We start from the raw sequence: 22,632 nt of genomic DNA, 5'->3' as shown, positions 1-22,632 counted from the left end.
CAAAAATTCACCCTTCTTAGCACTCAGAAAAGATAAGAGGGAAAAATAATCTCCTTTATTTTTGCTGTCCTGTAATTTCAACATACTGAAAATGTTTAAGCTTCATGTACCTTCCTGGAATCATAATTTGTTTCTGGAAAAGGGGACATATTTTTGGACAGATGAACAATTGTATATTAAGGGTTGATAGTAATACCCTTATGATGCAGATATTGTTTGTAAATCTGGGGTCAGGTAAGGAGAATGTTGGGGATTATATTATTCTTTTATTAAACCGTGAATTGCATGTTCAGAAATAGGTTATTTTGTAAGGGAGTCTCTCTTAATAGAGGCTTTGTCAGTGCTGAGAATATAAAATTCACAGAAAAGAATTCTTGAATTCAAAAAATAATCTTCAAGATGATATAGAACTTGAGGAAAAGTCCTGTAGATATTTAGTTTGGAATTAATTACATTATACACAAGGCCTGAACCTCTATTAAAATGCACAGGACTGTTCTCAGAAGCTAACCATTCACTTGACACTTCCTCTGAGCAAGTCAGCTACCCAGTGGAGCTGTGTCCTCTTCATATCCTGAACTGCATTGCTCCACATTTCCTCATCTGCTGCACCAATGTTCGAGGGAAAGGGGGGGGAGAGGGGGCTATATGGGTGGAAAGTGAATACATCCAGGGAGGTATTGGCAAAAGTAAAATTCACAAACTCCAATCCCAAACCAACTGTTCCACAGCTATCTGGGAGTCCAACTATTACTTCACGTTCAGACAAGGAATCTCTGTTTTGGCACTGCTGTTGCCACCAGTGCTGGTCAGGAAAAGCTGAGAAGCCTGTGGTTACAGAGGAGATCAGAGTTGTCAAGGCAAGAAATGTCACTGATGAGCAGCGGGCAGAAATTCATCTGTCACAGAGCCTACTAATCCTTCTCAGCATGCTACAGAATCGGTGGATACAGCTACCCAGGCCCTCTTGGCCAGGACCCTTTGTTGGCAGCCTTTCTTGACAAGCTCTGAGGAAGAGAGATTTGCTAACCATTCTTACACACAAAAACTATGTTAAAGTAATGTTAAAGCTACAAAGTCGATCATTCAGAAGTTAGGAAATATCAGAATTAAGACTACTTGTGCAACCTTAATGTGGCCTCCTTCTACTCTTGGCCCCTGCTGCCTGTCCCTGTTTCTCTCCATTCCCACTTGTGGCAGCTCATCTCCAGTCCCAGTCTCCTGCTCTGTGATGTCTGAGTCCCAAAATTCCTTTCATCCCAGCTCCCAGTCACAGTACTAGTCTCCTCTTGGGCTTCTCACCTAGTCAGTAGCAGTCTCTGGTACCCCAATCTACTCTCTCCATCCTCCTAGTCTGGTTCTTGTCACCTCTGCATTCCAGTCAGGCTTTTTCTTCTTTCTCCTCCATGTTGCCCGGACACCAGCAACGGAAGAAGCTGAGAAACAGCCAGTCTCCCTAGTCTCAGTTCCTCTGCCCCATGCCAGAGCAGCTCCTGGCTGCCAGTAGGAGCAGTTTCAGAGGAAGTCCTGTTAAGTGCTTGCTCTTCCGGGTTGGAGCATGCTCTGTGCAAACAGAATCTCTGGCGGATTTAGCTGCCAAACTCTCACAAGTCTCTATTGAGCATTTTTTTCAACAGTTTACAACTTGGCCAAATTTGGGCATTTTTTCACAAGACCAACAAATGGCACAATCCTGACACAAAGCCCACCCCTCCATACCAAAAGTTAAGGTCATGTTCCAAAGCATGGAGGTACTGGAATTTCTCAACAAAAAGACAAAGAATTTTCAACATGGCAGAAAAAAGTTTCATTTTCTGTAACTGTGGAACTATTTTTTGCTGAAAACTTCCCCAAAAAATTCAGCCAGAAGCAGACACCCAGCATGGGAAATTTCAACTCAGTTAAAATTTGGCCAAGTTATAAGCATCTCAAAACATGTTCTTATAATGGTGAAGTGTCAGGTCCTCTTAACTACAATCTCTGTCTATAATGCTTGACATGGTTTAACTCCAGCTGTTACCCACCATTTAGGGATACATTTCTCAGGAATAACTGAATTAACTGATCTTGGGTCCAAATGACTAATGTGATATAAAGGAAAAAACCCTTACATGTGTGCCATTCACTATCAGCTACAGGTATTGGACTTGAGTGCACCGTATCTGAGCCAGGTAACATGCTGCTTGCTACCTCCTACAGCTGCCAATGCCCTTTGGCAAAAAGATGAGAGCAGGGTATGGGCTTGCTAAAAGGAAGACCAAAAAAAAAAAAAAGTTTTTCATTCACAGAAGTGTAAGCCCTGATTTTTCTTAAACAATGAGATCAGGTCCAAAACGGTGTTTCATCTTGGATGGTACACCTGTTACTAAACAGAAACAAGTGTATATTTATTTGTATACGCCACTTTTGAAATGGTCAACTCCTGATGGAATACAATGAAATACAGAGTTCTAAATTAAACCTGTGCTTGGAGGAATATAATGGTCTTTGACCTTCTTTATGTATTATAGTGGAGCAGCAGAGACCACCTTAACGTTGCAAAAAGCACAGAAATTCTAATTTTTCAGTTACTTTATGACTTTTCTTTCACAGAGTGAAATTTTCCAGGCTTGGTCTTGGTCTAAATATCATGTTTTGGGTTTATTTTATTTCAGTAAAAAGTGGTTCAGCCAATTTTGAGTAGGAGGTGAGTAAAATGCTTGGTTGAAAAACAGAGAGCTTGAACTGGATAATTTGAAAATAAAAAGAGCAGTTTTATTGCATTTTTATTGTCTGTAAAATTGAAGTAAGTTTAAAATTAATAACAATCAAGGTAAGGAAAGAGATATACACTTTTCTGGCTTCCAAAACAGCACTTTCCCTTCTTTCTTCATGGTAATATATACACTTTTCATTTGTTTTAGTACCCAATACATAAACATATCAGTTAGAATACACATGCCATTATAATAAAATGGTGTAAGAAAATGGAATTCAGCTTTTTGGAAGAGTTTCTTACTCTGCATGAAAAGGAATGCATCAATCAAATGTGTTCTTATAAAATAAAGCATAAATAGTAAGCATATAAGATCACATATTCCACTGGCTTCCATCTATTTAGTAAAGTAGGAGTTTAAGTCCTAAGTACGTTGCTCAGAAACGGTTGCCAAATATCAAGTTGAACTGAGAAGAACATAATCATTTTCATTGCCTTTATTCAGGGAATAACTGCTTATCTGCTTTGGAAAGCAGAGCATTAAGTCGTCCATGGGATACGATTACTCATGATTGTTAAATGACACTAGTTTCTGAATGGGGCGAGGGGAAGAAAAGCAATAATATACTGCAACATGTGAAACATCCTATACAAGAAAAAAGCAGATATATTGCCTATATTTCCTCCTCCTTCTTCTCCTTGACACGCGACCAGCTGGAAAGGTACGAAGGGCAATGCAACACTGGTATCCTGCCCAGTGCTACTAATCAAATGGATATCTCTTACAGAATGTGTGGCCTATGATGAAAAGGAATAATATTATCCAGTAACTAATCACAAGTAATTCTATTATGGTCATCTTGGATGTATGGTCACAAATCCAAATTTAGGTGTGAAGCAACAAATACCCACAGTTATTGGGCATACGACAATATCGCTAATGTTTTTGAAAATGAAACTGTTATTCTTAGCAACTCAGATTACCAGGATCTCATTAAACAAAGTATTCCAGGGCTTCATGCATATATGCCATTAATTTTACAGCTAAAACAATTGTTAAAGAGAAAAAAAAATCACTATTAATTAAAATTAGGAATGACATAAATAAGACAAACCAAGCACTGTCTGAAATTTTGGACGGTGGCAGCTCATATAAGGTATTCACTCTACCAAGAGGGATGAAAATTGGATGGAAAAAATGAATTTTTGTCCACAATATTATCACTATGTGTACTACCGCATTAATCATTGCTGGATACTGTCATGTAATATGTTCGTGACAGGGCTCTTATTATCTAATCATCAATGATACTGAGATAACACTCACCCTGTCAAGGCGGGGAACGTAGCCAATGATTTTAGTTTAGTATCCATTTATTGTGTGATGTTATGATCAATCAATTTGTTATGTTACATATATTCATTGTATGTTAATTAGAGTTAATTTGTAGGATTATAAAAGTATAAAACTGATCAGTATTTAGAGGAACCAAGGATTAGACATGAGTAAGACAAGCTGAAATGCAAGATCTGTAGGTTGAGGCCTGCAAGACTTTAGCTTAGCTATTTTAGGCTTTGGAGACAAGAAACGATGACATAAGTGACCAAGAAATAACCTGATGCCCTGAGGTTATGGGAAAAGATGTACCAACTGGTAAAATTGCGCAAAATTACCCAGAAGATTAATATTAGATCATAAAAATATCAGAAAGGTGCATCTGTCTCAGACATGTGTCTTAATCATGAGATACAGGTTGTATCAATGCTAATGAGAACAAAGGGAACTTACATAGCCTATACAAAATTGGGGTCCCTTAAGCTTCCAGGGGACACAGACCAATAAGAGAAAAAGAGGGTGGATGCTTTTATGGACATGTGCAGAATGTAGGTGTAAATAGAATCACATTATAAAAAGGGGATGCCCAGAATGGGAAAACTGAGCTCCCTCTGGGAGATTCCAGCAGGAACCATCCGTCTACGGATGATCAAGCCATGAGAGAGCCATCAGACCCTAACACTGTTGTTAAGACGGTGAATATAACTATATTTGCAACTTGTGCATAGGTCTATATAGAATTTCGATATGCTTAGGCAATCATAACTTTAATAAAACTTATAAAACAGACTAGACTTTGTACTGGTGAATGCATGTCTTGTCGCTACCCTTGGTCTTTAAGTGTTCCTAGAACTAACTCTGAAGCAAGTAGCAGAGGTGACTTTCACTCCGTTAAGCTTGAAATCGTAGCCGCCAGAGCTGAACCCACAGTGGTGTAAAATCATATTACATAATTCCCTTTAAATAAAATAAATGGGTACAGACATCTGTTCAGGAGGGGAGGGGGGAAGCTTTTAATCTGCAAAAAACATGTCTGCTAGTTCCTTTAAGCTACCTACTGAAATATTCTGGTTTTCACAAATTTCTGCTTACAAGAGAAAGAGCGAATGGATGATATAACATCAGACCTACTATCTTGTCTTTGTTCAACGAAGATGGATGATGCTGTACATGAGAAATCCTGAGACTTTTGCTCTTTAGTTATGAAGTAGCTTCAGAAATTTGGTTCAGTTTAGCTTTCTGACTGGCTGAGACTACCAAGCAAAATCCCCATGCTATCCAGGCAGAAAAACATGAGTCAAAAATTCTCCATAAATATATATCCACATGTAAATTCCATTGCATACCAGCAGTAGGGCTTGTTAGGCAGCTCATTTTTGGCTGATTATTGTATTGTGCTGATGACTGAAGATACACTAACTTCTCCCACCACTAAGGGAATTCATTACAACCCCTCCCTCCCTTACAATATACACAACAGTTCCTCACTAAAACTAGCTAAGACTGGGATTTTCAAAGTTAAGAATCCAACTCCTATTAAATTCCATTTATTTTTAATCGCAGCCTTCACTAATATTGAAAATTAGGTATACCAAGTGCTCCTATTTTTACAAAGATGAACAAAAGATTTTAAAATAAGTGGAGTGACACACTGTAAAATCTTAGAAGTTCTTCTCTGAGGCATACTATTTTCTCTTCATAATATTGTCCTCCAAATCAATACACTTGAATAACAGATATAAATATTTATATCTGGCTGGTGACCTTGGCAATGTGCCTACTTTTTATCTGCATTTTATTGAATTTCTAGTCCAGACAGCAAGAACAAAGCCTTAATTCGTCTTCTGAACCAGCTGTACTAGATGGGAAACTTGAGTGTGATTTTATCTTCAATAAGTGCCCTATCACTGACACAATTCTATGTCATTAAACTGGCATGCACTATGCTCGGAAGCAATTTATCTGTTATGAAAAAGATTTTAAGTATGATTTTGAAAACATGAAGGCTGAGATTGTTAAGGACCCTAAGGGAGTTAGGCACCAAATCCAACTAACTTTTAATGGAACTAGGGTACCTAAACCGTAAGCTCTTCGAGTGTTTGCACAATGAGATCCAGGTCCATGACTAGGGCTCCTCATGTGTGTCTATACAGCCTGGGGCAGCAAGCCTCCCAGGCTGGATTGATAAACTAGGGTGCCTAGGGAGGAGTGTGGGCTGTGTTTTAGAATCAGAGGTCTCATATTAAGTCTCTGCAGAAGATCCTCTTCCTGGTAGTTTCTACACTGGCATAAATTACTCTACTGACTACAGTGGCATTATGCCCACAAAGAATGTGATTCATGACTCTGAAGACTAGGATACAATAAAATAAAATAGGGAGAATGATACTCATTCATTGATCAAAAATATTACAGCAAAGATTGCTGCTGCCCTTCTGATTCATTCTCAGAATTAAAATAATGCATACAGCCATGATGTTGTCTGGAAATGCACCCATGTTGGTTTTGAGCATATTCCACAAGTGGACTTCAGGAAGCCTCTCCAGCGGTGACTATAAGATGGGTAGTAAATATGCTGAAATATCTGCTGTTCTACTGAATGTAACTCATGGGACCATGGTGGGCGTTTCTGAGAATGGTATGCAAGTCTGTCTGGGTCAAAGGCAATTGAGTCATTTTCATTACGTATTGTTTACAATCTCAGAAATATGTACTGGCGTATAATAGAACATGACAGATTTTAAACTATGAACTTCAGACCAAAACTAAAATGATCCTTCAAACCAAAACATTTGGGGGTCATTATGAGAGCTAGTCACTTTGCTTGCTATAAGCTAGATAGTCAGAGTCTTCACTTGGCCATGCATGGGAGTAAGTGAGAGCAGCTCCCTACCCACATAAAGATGCCTTACTCCTCCTGCTTAGCTCTGATTGTAGATTCTGTGTAGAATAAGTTTTCAATAAAACAATGTTCAAACAGGGGACTGAAAATTAAGTTAAAAAGAAGAAGACAACAGAAATAGCAGGATTTCAGTTTTTGTGTGTTTATAAAAACCAGGAAAAACTATGCACACAATTAAAGGTCTGGGCTATTATGCAGTGATGAATGCTGCCTTTCTGCATCCTTAGTCATAAAATCAACACTATTTACAATGTTTAATATCAGTGGCATAGTTAACAGACCAAATACATTTTTCAGAGTGCCACTTTCCACTTGCAATAATGTCTGCTTTGTAAACATCTGCTCTGGAGGGACATGGATACTTTAAATATATACCTTACTGAAGTATAGCTCTAACCAATTACGTACCTAGGTAGACAGTAAGATGACTTTGACATAACACTGGAAGCTATATATCTTCTATGCTCATTTGCAACACATCACTCTGGCAACAGCAACAGTGACGTTAAAGTGCCATCAAGGTAGGTTTGCCAGTGTTATTACAAGGGATGTCCCTTATTTTTTCATCTCTGTACAACAAGATCTGGAGTTGCTAAGCTGCTGCAAGAAATACCTCCCAGTGAATGTAGGTGACTGCTTATTATTAATAATGATAATGTCGGGAGAATGGGTGGAGTGGGCATGCTAAGAAAACAGTCTCTTATTTTTAATACACAATGTTGGCAAACCTACCTCAAGGGTATGACAAAACTTCTAACACTTCACTGGGATATACATTTTCATACAAGTTTAGCGTCAGGAAAACTTCAAAAGTCAATTTTTACACAACATATGCAAAGTGTAGAAATCTTCCACTGTTAGATCAGTGCTAAACACAGCTGTCCCCCAGATGCCGTTGTAGAAAGTATTAGTAACTTTAATGCTGAAGCTATTTGGGTGCGCGTGCAGTTTCAGTTACACTGCCCAAATTCACATCCTTGACAAAGGTTTTTTGCATTATGTTAGCATCACAAAGCAGATGTGGAGCTTCCATCAAGCTGAGGATTGCCTCTGAAGAGGGGGGACAGGACTCTTGATGGTGTAGTCCCTACTAGTACTCTGTCTCTCTGTAGGCCCCCTCTCTGTGAAGGGGGCATGCCAGAAACAGGAAGAGAGGAATGAAATGTTCAGAGTTCTGCTCATGCTGGGTAATCCCTTAGATTTCTTTAACTTATACCAGTGAAGCATTTCAGAGCCTTGCAGACCCAGAAGGAAGAGAAAGGTAGACTCTTCTTATTTGCCTCAAGTCCAATCTCAGCACAGCTAATAGGGCTGGTTTTAGTTTAAAATGTTGCTCACGCTACACCACATTGCTCTATTCATTACTAGCTAATGGGTTACATTACTCTTAACCTACAAAGTCTATTTAAACCTGTGGGACCACACTTGTATCTATGGGGCTCTGAACACTACTATTAACAAAATGAAGAAACACTGCCATAGACAAAAGAAAAGAAACAGATTCCATGAATTGTTTCTGTTACATACAGACCAATTTCTATTATGTTTCACAAAAGACTCACACAGGGATTAACAGATGGTGTGATCTGAGAGCTGTGAACAACAACAAATAATAATAGCAATAAACTGTTATTTATAAAGCTCGTTCACCCTCCAACTCTGTTATGTCACTTGAGTTGTGACAAAACCAATAAAATCTGATCATAATAATTAACTGAGAATAATTAAAATATCACAAAACAAAGTATAAATAGATATAAACACTAAAAGCAAACCACACTGGCATAAAATCACCAGAGATACAGAAAGATACGATGCCAACAAAGTGAGTGAAAACTTTTCAGTAAAAAGGGGATTGGGCGGGGGGGGGGAAGAGAGGGAGGGAGAAAGGTGTATGAGCTACACAGAATGACCAGATGGAATGGAGAGAGAAACCATAAGGTCCAGGAAAAAGATCTGTATGACCATATGGGACTGAAAAGTGTGCACTGCAGGAATTAAGGGAAGGCGGAAATAGCCAGGAAAAACACATCTTGAAAGAGAAATATTAAAAAATGGTCCTACTCAATCTGGAGCCTAAGAAGAGAACTATTTCAAAGCAACATCACCCCAAAGCTAATCTTTTGTATGAATTATCCATTTACTCAAGGCAAATATTGAGGTTACACAGCTTAGCGCTAAAAAGTTCAAGAGATGCTACAGTAAAGGTTTTTAAAGCAATTAACTCCCCTATAACTGAGTTCTTTGACTTGTTGCCCTCTAAGACTCACATCCAGCAAAGTATGTGAATAGTTCTTGAAATTCTACAGAAGGCATCCATATCACTTTGATAGCAGGTGCTCTAAAGGCAGGCATTATTGTCCGTAGAACATGGGACTACTCACTTGCATACAGACAAGCTTTCCTAGATCTGGGCATAAATATGAACGTCTTTCCAAGAGATACTGTTCCTGAACTATGTGAGTGAAACCAATCACTACATTCTCGAATGAATTCACACAGAAAAGTGCTAAAAGGCTCCATATCACCTGTGATCACTCCATATCTGACCTCTCAGTCCTTGTTCTCAAAGGAAGCCTGCACAACACCTTCAAAAGATGAGCCTGGGAGCTTCAATTCATAACTTTGTTAGACACTAACAATCATGGTCTTAATAAAGACACTAACTTTAGAGGGCTTACTACAACAATCTGTAACCCAATAACCTCCTCACTCCCCCTTTTTCCCCCTTTTGACTGCAGAGGAGTTAACAGATCACTTCACCGTGAATAGTCTCTTAAGATGTATTAACTACTTATGCCAAACAATATGTTCCATCTTGTCTTTATTTGTGACAATAGAGCTTTGTCTACAGTACCACGTTTTGTCATCTACACTTATATCAAAACCCAGAAGTCGACTGAATAAAAAACGGAAAAAGCTTATTCACACTAGCCCCCTCTGGCAACAGATCACGTCCACACTGGGGACACTGTCATTGACTGTGGGTATGTATCCCACAGTGCAGGGCGACACCTTCTGTTGCTAGATGTTGTGGGAAGGAAGAGTGGGTTGTGACGCATCTTGGGATCTGGCTAAATGTCCTGTGATGCATTGCTCTGTGTCCCAGCACTCCATGGGCTTCCGGCTTTCTTTCGTAGCAGGCATTCTCTGCTGTGCACCTCAGCATCTTTGTGAGAAGGGATGGATCCCGCATTTCTCTCCTATGCTGTTAAGTGTCATGAGGACATCGCACATGGCAGTGCAGTTAATCGTGAAATTACTGACAGAGAAAGACTTGCAGGTGCCCGACATTTTGAGTGATATGGATAGCAGCAACTTTACATTGCCTTTGGCATTCACAGAGCAGCTGTATAGAGTAGACCATCGCTTTTGGGCTAGGGAAACCAGCACTGAACGGTGGAATCACATTGTCATGCAGGTGTGGGATGAAGAGCCGTGGCTACAGAACCTTCGGACACGTAAAGCCACTTTCCTGGAACTGTGTGCTGAGCTGGTCCCAGACCTGTGGTACAAGGACACCACAAAGAGTTGCCCTCTTGGTACAGAAGTGTGTGGCAATCTCTGTTTGGAAGCTGGTGACTCCAGACAGCTACCAGTCGGTCACAAATAAATTTGGAGTGGGGAAGACTACCATTGGGGCTGCATTAATGCAAGCATGCAGGGCAATAAATTGCATCCTGCTACGAAGGACCATGACTCTGGGTAATGTGCATTAAAAAGTGGACGGCTTTGCAGAGATGGGTTTCCCTAACTGTGGCGGGGCGATAGATGGTACACATATTACAATTTTACCACCAGGCCACCTTGCAACAGAGTACATCAATAGGAAAGGGTACTTCTCCATGGTGTTGCAGGCACTTGTGGATCACCGTGGGCGTTTCATAAACATCATCATAAGGTGGTCTGGAAAGGTGCATGATGCACACGTCTTCAGGAACACCAGCCTGTACAGAAAGCTGCAAGCAGGGAATTCTTTCCAGACCACAAGATTACAGTGGGGGAATGTGAAAATGCCCATAGTGATCCTGGGAGACCTGGGTTACCCCTTACAGCCCTAGCTCATGAAATCTTATACGGGACACCTGGACAGCACTAAGGAGCCTTACAAGAGGCTGAGTAGGTGCCAAATGACAGCTGAATGTGCCTCTGGCAGATAAAAGGCATGCTGGAATTGCCTTTATGGCAGGTTAGACCTTAACAAAGAGAATATTCCCATGGTCATAGCCACATGCTGCACTTTACATAATCTCTGTGAATCTCAGGGTGAAATGTTTGCTCTGGGATGGAGCGCTGAGGCAGAGCACTTGGCTGCTGAGTTTGAGCAGCCAGATACCAGGCTGTCAGAGAAGCTCACAGGGCGGCAGTTGAAATCAAAGAGGCTTTGAGAAAGCACTTTGAGAATGAGCAGCAGCAACGTACATCTTTCTCAGAGTAGCTTCCATGGTGCATTCCACGTTTTTTTCTCTATGTTGACATTTGGGGCCACATATTGCAGTAAGGAAATGATTAAAATGCCTGTACACGTACTCACAGTGATTGCAGTGTGAATTCGTAAAAAACAAAATAAAGATGATTTCCCAGTATAAAACTTTGCCTTTATTGATCAAGAAAAAGCACAGTGACACTCACCAAAACACAGATACTTGCTGGGAAAGGAGGGACTGAGAAAGGACAGACCCTCACAACTGTGTGTAGGTTCAGCTGTCATTCTGAAAGTTGCGAGGAGGTGGAGTGATGGGGAAACTGAGGAGTCCCAGTAGTAGAAAGGAAAGTGTGGGCGGAGTGGAGGGGGGCTGGTAAAGAATTGTGCATGTGCTGCAGTGGAGGTCGAGCCCAGACCTACTCACTTTGCAGCATTATTAAAGACATGTGCATTTCTGTAAAAGCAGCAAAGAATCCTGTGGCACCTTATAGACTAACAGACATTTTGGAGCATGAGCTTTCGTGGGTGAATACCCACTTCGTCACCACTGAGGATACCGTCCAGCTCCTTATAGAAATGGCAGGTCTTAGGTCCAGTACCGGAGTGATAGTTTGCCTCCCTTGCCTTATGGTACGCCTGCCTCAGCTCCTTTATCTTCACTCTGCACTGCAGCGTGTCCCAATCACAGCCCTTTTTGCACAAGCCTCAAAAAATGTGCCCATAGGTATCCCAGTTCCTATGGGTCCAGCGCAGCTGGGGCCGTACAGACTCCTCTCCCCATATACTGATCAGATCCAGCAGCTCTGCTGTGGTCCAGGCAGGAGAGTGTTTGGTGCAACAGCCAGCCAAGGTCACCTGGAAAAACACGATGAGGCCTACCCACGCCGAGCCAGCAAGCAGGAAATGAAATTTAAAATTCCCGGGGTTTGCAAGGGGATGGGTGGATTGTAGTTTATCTGGCTGCAGCGCAGTGGAGCTCAAGCTGCTGATCAGAGCGGTCAGGATGGGCATTGTGGAACACTTCTTGGAGGCCAAATAAAGCACTTAAAGCAGAGGTGGTGTCTACACTGGCTCTTTGTTGATAACAAAGCAAAGCAAAAAAAGTCTCTCGTGGGGGTAGAAGTATTTTGTTGCCGAGACTGGGCATTTTTCCCCAACAAAAGTTGCATCACAGTGTGTACACATTCACTGTTTTGTCTCCAAAAGGTAGTTTTTGGTAACAAAACTTGGTAGTATAGAGAAAGCCTCAGAGTACCTTTCCTAGACCTGAAAGAGCTCTGTATAACTTGAAAGCTTGTCTCGTTCACTAACAGAAGTTGGTCCAATAAAAGAGATAACTATCATTGACAAGGCGGGTGAGGTAAAGTAATGCAGCTCACATAAAATGCTTGCAATCAACCTATAGAGCTTAAACATTTAACATTAATCAATTTTTTTTACATTGAGAAAATTATCTTCTCAGAGATATCCTGAAACCTTAGAAGAAGATGAATTTGTCAGATAAATTATTCCTTGAAATTATTTACTCAACCATAATAAATACAAGAAAGCCTGAGAGAGAATATTTTTGAAACAAGAAATCTAAACAGCTGGTATGTTACAAACAGGAGTCAAGAAAATAAGAGCAGCAAACAGTCCTTTCATGGGTGAATACCCACTTCGTCGGAGGCACGTCATGTGGGTATTCACCCATGAAAGCTCATGCTCCAATATGTCTGTTAGTCTATAAGGTGCCACAGGACTCTGCTGCTTTTACAGATCCAGACTAACACAGCTACCCCTCTGATACAATAAAATAATAATTTAATATTATGAAGAGTATAAGTATTTCATAGTGGATTTCAAAGCAAATTAGAGCTTTTAATTTTCTGTCTAACTTTGTGTGACATGCCAGTACGTTTGGCATCTGGGTATAACAGTTTTTCCCATGGAATCATGCTTTTTTGGTTTGGAAGGAGTCTAAGACTTTTGCTTTGCTAATTACCTATTACATGACAATTGTCAACATGTTACATGAGTTTTACATTTGAAAAACACAACTCACACTGAACCACCTGAAAATAGCATATTGTACAAAAACATAGTATTGAAACAAAAGTAATCACTAATATTATGTTAAAATGTAACATTTCTCAGATGGAGAATTAATACTCTTCAGGTTCCCTTAACAAAAGGAACAGGAAGGTCTGGTATAAATGCTGCAGTATCTAAGTTGACTACAAAGATGTCTCAAAAGCATAATACGTAGTCTGAGAAATTGCAGCAACCAGTTATGAATATAAATCTCTTAGGTTACTAGATGGAATTAGACTGCACTAACAGGCTCAAAAGGACAGGCTAGATAAGGAAAATGATCTATTTCTATCAAGTAGTACAGCTAAATTGTAACTTAACAGAAGTGAAGGAGCATATTAAAAAAAGGCAGAATATATTTTTGTTCTTTAACATTCCACTAGTGTGAGTTGGCTACGCCATGTGGACTACACAATATTTTTCTCTTACCAAAGTTTTCAGAAAAGCAGTGTGTTGCGAGGGTTTTGAACAGAAATGAGTTTATTGCCATGATTTAATTGGCAGATGACCAACAGGTGTCATAGATAATCTATGCCATTAAATGGGCAGAACAAGCGACTTTGGTTAACAAAGGTGCAACACAGATTACTTCCACGTGTTTACATGTTAAAAAAAGAAATTACCAAAATCATATTTTAAAAAGTAAAAACAATAAACAATCTAGTTTGATCACTAAGGAAATTATTGATTCTGTCTTAAGAGCAGGGTTTGAATAGTGTACAGTTAATAAGATATGGAGCCACATATTGACCAGTGAGGATAAAACTAAATATTGTATAGCTGTTCATTAAGTGAGCACTGCCCATCCTGTGCATTGAATGAGGCAGGGGTCCTGTGGAAAAAATAGTACAGTATGTGATTATGTAATTAAAGATACACATAAGAGGGCCAAATGAAGGTTACACAGGCTACCAGCACCTATGGTATTTTATAAGCTAACCTTTCAAGTAAAGCTGAAAAATACTCTAGCATTTGGCAAGTTAAAGGCTTCAAACACAAATTCTGAAACGAGAGAAGTGACAACTCTTCTTAAATATGATAAATCTATAATGCTAAAATAGATAAGATTGATAAATATTATCTTGCAAAAAATAAAACAAAGGCTTAAAATCTTAGTACAGAAGGTAGTTGCTTAGCAAAGGGAGCATATGATTTGTACCTATCATATTCTGCTGCTAGAAGAGGCAGTTCTCTGTTTCATCCAGGAGCCTTTCCCCTTCTCCCCTGCTGCTGAGTGTAGCTAACTGGTTTTTAAAAGTCTGAATATTCAGTGTAAGATGTCAAATTACCTTGCTCCTCATGCAGATGTATGTTCCTGCAGGGATGGTAAACACATTACTATCCTTACCTAGCACTGGCTTTATCTCCTGGTTGGTCCTTTCAGAAAACATAGTAAACAGGGGCCTTGCAATTGACACTTCTTTTAACAAACTCAGAAAGCCTTATTCACACCTAGACCAACTATCCCATTAACCCCAGACAAAATATGATTTTACTATAAGCAACTTTGTTTTGCGTTTGCTTCTCTCTCATTAGTAGAAACACAGCAGTCAATAAAAATCACTTTTTTTAGAGCAGTGATTCTCAACCTGAGGCCCAATCAGCACACAGCTGCCACACGTGTGACATCATCAGGCCCATATAGGTAGTATTGGATGTGGCCCACAATGGTAAATTGGTTGAGAACCACTAGTTTAGAGTAAATACATGCCATAGGGGTAAGCAAACAGGCACCCTACGTGACTAGGACACACCTATCTGGCTGCTGAAGTTCTCAGGACAGATTCCATGGTGCACTTTCACAAGGACACTAACCATGATCTAAAGTGGACATGATGTTGCTTACCTGTAGCAGAGCTTTCCTTGTAGTGTCTACAGCTATGTAAAAGTTATCCTTTATCCTTTCAAACAACTGCACTGTACCCTTTCTGCACACATAGCATGTAAGAAAATGCCTGAAACATGAAATCCAAGTTCCACTGAAGTCAATATCGAAGCTCTCATTGACTTAAATGGGGCAAGGATTTCATTTCCTCTGCTGTATACCTACTCCCACTCCTCTTAAGACAGAAATAATAAAATGCCTCCTGGTCCTTGTAATGTAGTTTCCAGACCGTCTGGTCACAAAAACCACCTCCTAATAATAATTGTTGCTCTAGCCCAGATACAATCCAGCTACATTTAAGATCAAACAATGTAATACTTACGTGGATGATAAATCCCAATTGAAATACAAAAAGCATGAATCAGCCTGTTGCTCTGTGTCTGGAAAGAGTCACAAGGCAAGGTCCCATAAACCATAAAAAAAACAACATTTTTCTCTTTCCCAAACACTTGATCTTTTCTATAACCAATACCTTAAAAAAACAAACAAGTTTTGATAGTGAGCTAACTCACACTCAAACAGCTCTGACAGTCTTCTGGCACACATACAGCACCAATACAATACACTGTTTCTAACTAGTCAAATTCCCACCTTCCAAAAAAATCTAAGTCAAGAGCATGAAACGGTTATTTCTTTTGTTTTTAAATGCCTCTATGGACTAAGGACGAGCTCAGGAAGTACAGTGATGGCAGCATAAGTAGATGGTGAAGTGAAGCACTAATGAAATAGCTCACAAGCTGCCAGAGGGTTCAGACTTTAAGGCTCATGAGAAATTTTATATCACTGAGTGTTTGTTGGGGAAGATTTACAGCAAAGCATTTTGATTTTTCTAGCATGACAATGATGGGGGCATAACAAAACAGAACACAAGTGGATCTAGTATTGGCCCAAAGGAGTCAGTCATGGACCTAAGAGGAAAGAGGGCCCTGGGAACAGGTGACTCTGAATTCAGTTTACAATATCAAGGAATGAGCTTGTGGTAAGCAGTCACACAGAGGGTGTTCTACTTCAACCAGTCACATATTTGAAAAAAATCAGGCAAACGAGTTGGCAGAGCAAACTATGGTCAAAATTACCAAACGGTAAGGAGAATTCATCACATGTTGGATTGTTCACCACTAAAAGGGAACATGAGCTGGGATTAGACCATCGTGAGACAGGTTAGTTTTACCCTACTGATGATGTGTTGTTGCAATAGTAATCCTGCTCAGTATGAGAGGAACCGCAGGAATTGTCTGTCACGAGGGACAGACAATTAAAAACATAATACAATATTAATTTTGCTGTATCCTAAAAAACAAACGTAAAAGCAAAACACAGGAAGGTCAAGAGCAGGACAATGTAATTTCAAGAAGGGTTACAGTAGCTGTAAAATGAAAGGGAAAGGAAGACTAACACAACACATGAAGTTAAGAAGGGCAAATAGGCAGTAGCATATGCTCTAAGCAAAGCAAACTTGTAGTATTAAAACTGGGGTAATAGGAAATGTCTTCATAAGCACATGCAATCAAAGAAAATATATGGATAGGGTGTATGTGTGTGTGTGTTAATTACGGAGTGAGTACTTTAGGAATAGCTGCACATCTATTTTGTTCTATTTGTTAATAAAAGGGATAATGAGAAAGAAAATTGTTTGGGAATGGTATATAATTGATTATTTGTGCAAAGCGAGGCAAGTGATTGGTAAGAGAATGCAGAAAAAAGAACACCTGGTAAAATTAAATATTCATAAATCAAAAGGAGCAGATGATACAGATCTAAGGTTCTCCGTAAATTAGTGCGGAAATCTGCAGGGTTGCTAGCAATCATGTTAGAATTCAGAGAGAAAAAGGTAGGTGAAAAGAAACTGCACCACAGAGCCAATCTTTAAAAAGAAAAGCCCAAGGAATGACTGACTTGTTAGATTAACTTCATTACTGAATGAAACATATAATACAAGGAATCAATAAATAAGCACTTGAAAAAGAATAACATTGTAAAATAAAAACCATCCATTCATAAAGAGCAATCATGCTAGACAAAGAGGATAGCTGCCTTCTTTCATGCAGGGAGTTGGGACAGATGGCCCAAGAGGCCAATTCCTGCCTCTCAGCTATAAACTTTCTTATTCTCTTCAATCTCTCAATTTCTCATCAGGTTTCCAAGGTCCCAACACAGCAGTAACTCCAGCAAGAGCAACGCAAGAAGTTCTGTTTCTGTAAGAAGTTTCTCCTGGAATGGTGGGTCATGAATGTGTATAAAAGGGGAGCATATAAAAGTCACGTGGCTTAGTCGTGTGCCCATTGCACCAGACTTTTCTAAGCATCAGCGGAACAGGGAGCACTTACAGGATTAGAAATCTTTCTGCAAAGTACTGTTACAAATCAGATATCTGTGCATGCAAGGCAGAGTTCTCAGTTCTTTAAAGACATAAGTAGAACATTTTATATATACACATATATGTGATTAGGAAATCTTTTGAGTAAACATGGCTTAATGAACACTAATATGCACAACACTGTTTAAGTCAGACTTTGCTTTGGTAGTTCACAGTGGGAAGAAGGGGAAGGGAGGATTTAGATCAGTCTTCTGCTACTGAATCGAGGAAGGGTGATTACCTATGTGGGGTGGGGGTGGTAGAAGAGAAACAGGCCTTATACCCAGCAGCCAGTCATTTTCTCCACTCCCCTTCATCCCCCATGCTGATAGTAACAGATTATTCAATACATTTCTTTTTCTCTCTTTACTCCTCTTGCAGTGACAGAGAATGGAAAAACAAAATGATAGGATGATTTGAGCACATTAACCTCTTTAGATCAGAAGGGAATGAGACAAGATCTTTAGAGAATTGTATTCTGTCCACTTCTGCAGTAATAGTATTATACTTGAATGAAAGCAAACTTATATGAAGACTTTTAGTTTACTGCCAGGTCAAAGAGATGACAGCTGTGGCAGGCTTTGGCAAACCTTTAATGTACCACGATGTACCCAATGTGCACACTCTCCAATGGATGAATAAATGGGGCTGAGTCTGGGGTTACACATGATCAAACAACTACACAGATTAGAAAACTTTCAGCATCTAACTATTCCAAAACAGAAGCTTGGGGGGAAAAAAATGTTCAGAAATACACATTTGTTCCTTTTGTATTCTGTTCAAAAAACAAGTTTAAAGGCAGCATTATTGAGGAGGAGTTTATATGAAAACAAACAAACAAACAAACAAACAAACCCATAGGATTTCAAATCTTTCTACTGGTATCTAAACAGAAATCTTAAGTGATGGATGAAGTATGAAATGATTGATCTCCAGGGTTTGCCGAAGTGCTCCATGCAGGGTGGCTTAAGCCTCAAAAGTATATTGTTTATCTATAATTTAACCAAAAAAAATACTGGTTCATAAAAAAGAATGAAGATGTCTTTGTACACAGCGCTGAGGCAGGTAATAACATAGGAAAATAAACACCATGTATTGCATCTTCTGTCATAAGCAGTGAGAGCTCACTTGTTTATTAAATGACACTCCTGGCAATTCAGAGTCTGTGCGAGTAGTTCTCCTTTTCCTTTCACTACACTGGAAATCCTATTAACATTTATGTTATGCATTGTTGATAAAAAAATAAAACATGACCAATCCAATTTAACCGAACAGTCTTGCAAGTTCTCTCTCTTTGGTATTAAAATGTCTATGTGGTTATAGAGTGGTTCGAAAGGTAACAAGCATCGAGACAATAAAGCAAAACATGTCAGGAGCAAATCAGGATCCCAAAGCAGCCATATATAAGGCAAGCAAAAGAGAGACAGAGCATCAATGAAAATCACTCTTAGTCCTTCCTACAGCTACTATAGAGACACAAAACAGTTGTCATTGTTTTTACAGCCACAATTATTGGTAACGTTCACCTTTTCTGTAGAAATATTTTCCATGTCGGGAAAAAGTTCAAAGCGAATATTTTTAGAAAGTTTACGCAAATCCCCATCAGTCACTTTTAAATTGCAGGAGTGTGAATCAGTGTAGAAGAAAATGCAGTGGAGATGAGTTGATATGTTGTTGCTGCAATTTTAGCTTTTAAAATTTGTTGAGTTTATGATTTGTAACGGGGTCTGCTCCAAAGCCTATTGAATTTAAAGGAAAGACTTCTATTAACTTCAATGGGCTTTGGAGAAGACCCTAAACATTATATTAATACAGCTGTCACCGAATGACTATCTTATATTTATCTGAGGTGTGCTGGATGGGCCCACTCATACTATTCTGGCAATAAAATAGAAATTGAAATTATTTCCCTGGTTTAGCTAGAGGTATCTTTGGGTATTAATCCATTCCTAGGGTTCAGTGGCTCTTCTGAAGCATAAAATACTTACCTTTGAAATGGACTGGAGTCCACGAAGTGTTTAAAAAAAACCCAACAGTTACCTACTTTTCATAATTGTTGTTCTTCAGGATGTACTGTTCATGTCCATTCCATTCTAGGTGTGTGCGCACCCACATGCACGGTCATCGGAGATTTTTGCCTTAGCAGTAACTGTGTGGTTGGCTGTGGCACCCTCTGGAGTGCCACGCTCATGTGGCGGTTATTAGGTGCTGCCAGCCTTATGCCCTCTCAGTTCCTTCCTGCTGACAATTCAATAGAGGGGCAGGAGGGAGGGCAATGGAATGGACATGAGCAACATATTTTGAAGAACAGTTAGAAAAGCTAATCGTTTTTTCTTTTTCGAGTTCTTGTTCATGTGGATTCCATTCTAGGTGACTCAAGCAGTATCAATGGTGACGGGCTCAGAGTTCATGGTCTTACACCTTGCAGCACTGCTCTGCCAAGGCCAGCATCATCCCGAGCTTGCTGGGTATGGATGGACGACCAGATAGCAGCCCAACAGATTTCTTGGATCAGCACCTGCTGCAGGAAGGCTGCTGATGACGCCAGCACCTTAGTTGAGTGGGCCGTCATGATCACTGGTGGGGCACCTTGGCCAGCTCATAACAGTATTGGATACTGGCCTTGATCCACAATGATATTCTCTGGGTAGATACTGAAGAACCCTTCATCCTGACTGCGACAGCAACGAACTGCATCGACTTACGGGACCACTTTGTTCTATCTATGTAGAAGGCCAGCGCCCATCTGACGTCTAGGATATGCAGCCTGTGTTAGTCAGCCGCCACATGAGACCTGGGACAAAAGACCGGTAAGTAAATTCTGGCCACTATAAAACTGGGAAACAACCTTGGGTAGGAAAGCCATGTGCGGGCATAACTGGACCTTGTCCTTGTAGATGACCTTATATGGTGGCTTCAAGGTGAGTGCCCTGATCTCGGATACCCTGAGGGCTGAAGTTAACACAACCAAGAAAGAAACCTTCCAGGAGAGAAGCAGGAAGGAGGAGGAAGCCAGAGAGTAGAAGGGAAGACCCACGAGTCTTGACAGCACAAGATTCAGGTCCTAAGGGGGAACATGCAGGCAGAGGTGCTCCAGAACTTTTAAGAACCGCACTGTCATAGGATGGGCGAAGACAGTCCTGCCTTGAAAAAGAGAGTAGAACACCAAAATGGGCACCAGGTGCACCTTGACCGAAGAGAGAAACAGGTCCTGGAGCTTAATGTGCAGCAGATAGTCTAGGATGTCCTGCAGAGGAGCCTTTTCAGCCCAAATGTGCCAATCTGAGGCCCAACACATGAACTGCTTCCACTTTGCCAAATAGGTAGCCCTGATGAAAGGTTTTCTGATGCCCAGCAGGACCTGTAGGCCACCAGTGGAGCACACCTGTTTGTCCAGATTTAGCCACGCAGTAGCCAAGCCGTCAAGTGCAGCGACACTAGTTTCGGGAGTAACAGATTGCCGTGATCATGTGGCAGCAGATCAAACCAAAGAGGCAGGTGCAGTGGGGTGGCTGCTGAAAGACTCAGCAGCATGCCGAACCAGTGTTGGTAAGGCCACGCTGGGGCTATCAGAATGACGTTCACCTTGTCTTGTTTCACCTTTAGCAGGACCTTGTGGATCAACAGTACTGGCGGAAAGGCATACATTAGCTCTCCTGACCATGGAATCAAGACGGCGTCTGACAGGGAGTCCTTATCCCTGCCCAATGGAAGATCAGGTTGACCACCTCTGGATGGAGCAACCATTTGTGGTGACACAAGAAGGTCCTGCTGAAGTGATCTGCCAAGACATTTTTAGTTCCAGGTAGGTGGGTGGCTACCAGATGAATGGCATGCCACACACACAAGTCCCAGAGGCTGAGCACCTCCTGACACAGAGCCGAAGACCTGGCACCGCCCTACCTGTTGATGTAGTACATCACAGCGGTATTGTCCATCAGGACCTGCACCACCTTGCCTTTTAGGTGAGCAAGAAAGCCTGGTACACCAGGCGTGCCACCCTGAGCTCCCTGATGTTGATATACAGGGCTAGGTCATGTCGAAACCAACAGTACTGGGTGCTGAGCCCACTCAAGTGGGCTCCCCAGCCCAGATCCGACGTGTTTGAAACCAGGGTAAGCAATGGGGACTGGATCGCAAAGGGAACTCCTTGCACCACCGACTTGGGATCCAGCCACCAGTCCAGGGACAAAAGGATATGGTTCATGACCCCTTGGTCCAGGGCATGCCTGCTGGGGATATAGACGGAGCCAGCCACACTTGCAAAGGCCACAGATGAAGTCGAGCATGGCTGACCACATATATGCATGCAGCCATGTGGCACATCTGTCGCAGACGGGTGTGGGCGATGGTGAGTGGATGGCTCCTTATGTGGAAGATCAGGTCTGATATGGCCTGAAAATGCACTTCTGGAAGGAAGGCCCAGCCCATGTGGAATCGAGAACCGCTCCAATAAACTCTATGCATTGAACTGGTGTTAACGTGGGCTTTTCTGTGTTTATCAACAGGCCCAGGTCGCAGCAGGTGGAACGCACCAGATCAAGGCTCCTCTGCACCTGCCCTGGAGACCTGCCCTTGAGGAGCAAGTCATCAAGATATAGGGAAATCTGGACCCCCCTCGACATCTCAGGTAAGCTGCCACTGGCACCATGCACTCTGTGAACACCCTGAGTGCTCAGAACAGGCCCAAGGACAGTGCTGTGTATTAGAAATCATGCCCGGCCACTAGAAACACAGGAAATACCTTTGACCCGGGAATATGGAGACATGAAAGTAAGCGAGAGCAATGTACCAGCGATGTACCAGTCTCTCGGATCCAGGGAGGGGATGATGGAAGCCAGGGAGACCATGTAGAACTTCAATTTCTTGAGAGACTTGTTGAGGCAACGCAGGTCCAGGATGGGTCTTAGGCCTCTTTTTGTCTTCGGGATTAGGAAGTAGGGGGAGTAGAATCCTTTT

At 41.0% G+C, this 22,632-nt stretch overlaps 1 protein-coding gene and 1 long non-coding RNA gene across 3 annotated transcripts in view; one reads left to right on the top strand and one right to left on the bottom strand.

Annotated features, from left to right (window-relative positions):
- Nucleotides 1-22,632, bottom strand: part of CNTN3 (contactin 3) — a 251,644-nt gene that overhangs the window by 122,427 nt on the left and 106,585 nt on the right. The window lies entirely within an intron of this gene.
- Nucleotides 1,540-16,545, top strand: LOC115655193. Its single transcript, XR_004001346.1, has 3 exons — nucleotides 1,540-1,550; nucleotides 6,679-6,681; nucleotides 16,453-16,545. It is a non-coding gene; the product is annotated as an uncharacterized LOC115655193 (long non-coding RNA).

This window comes from Gopherus evgoodei, chromosome 7 (assembly GCF_007399415.2).
Source record: "Gopherus evgoodei ecotype Sinaloan lineage chromosome 7, rGopEvg1_v1.p, whole genome shotgun sequence".
NCBI lineage: Eukaryota > Metazoa > Chordata > Testudines > Testudinidae > Gopherus > Gopherus evgoodei.
This window is presented reverse-complemented; position numbering and strand designations above follow the sequence as displayed.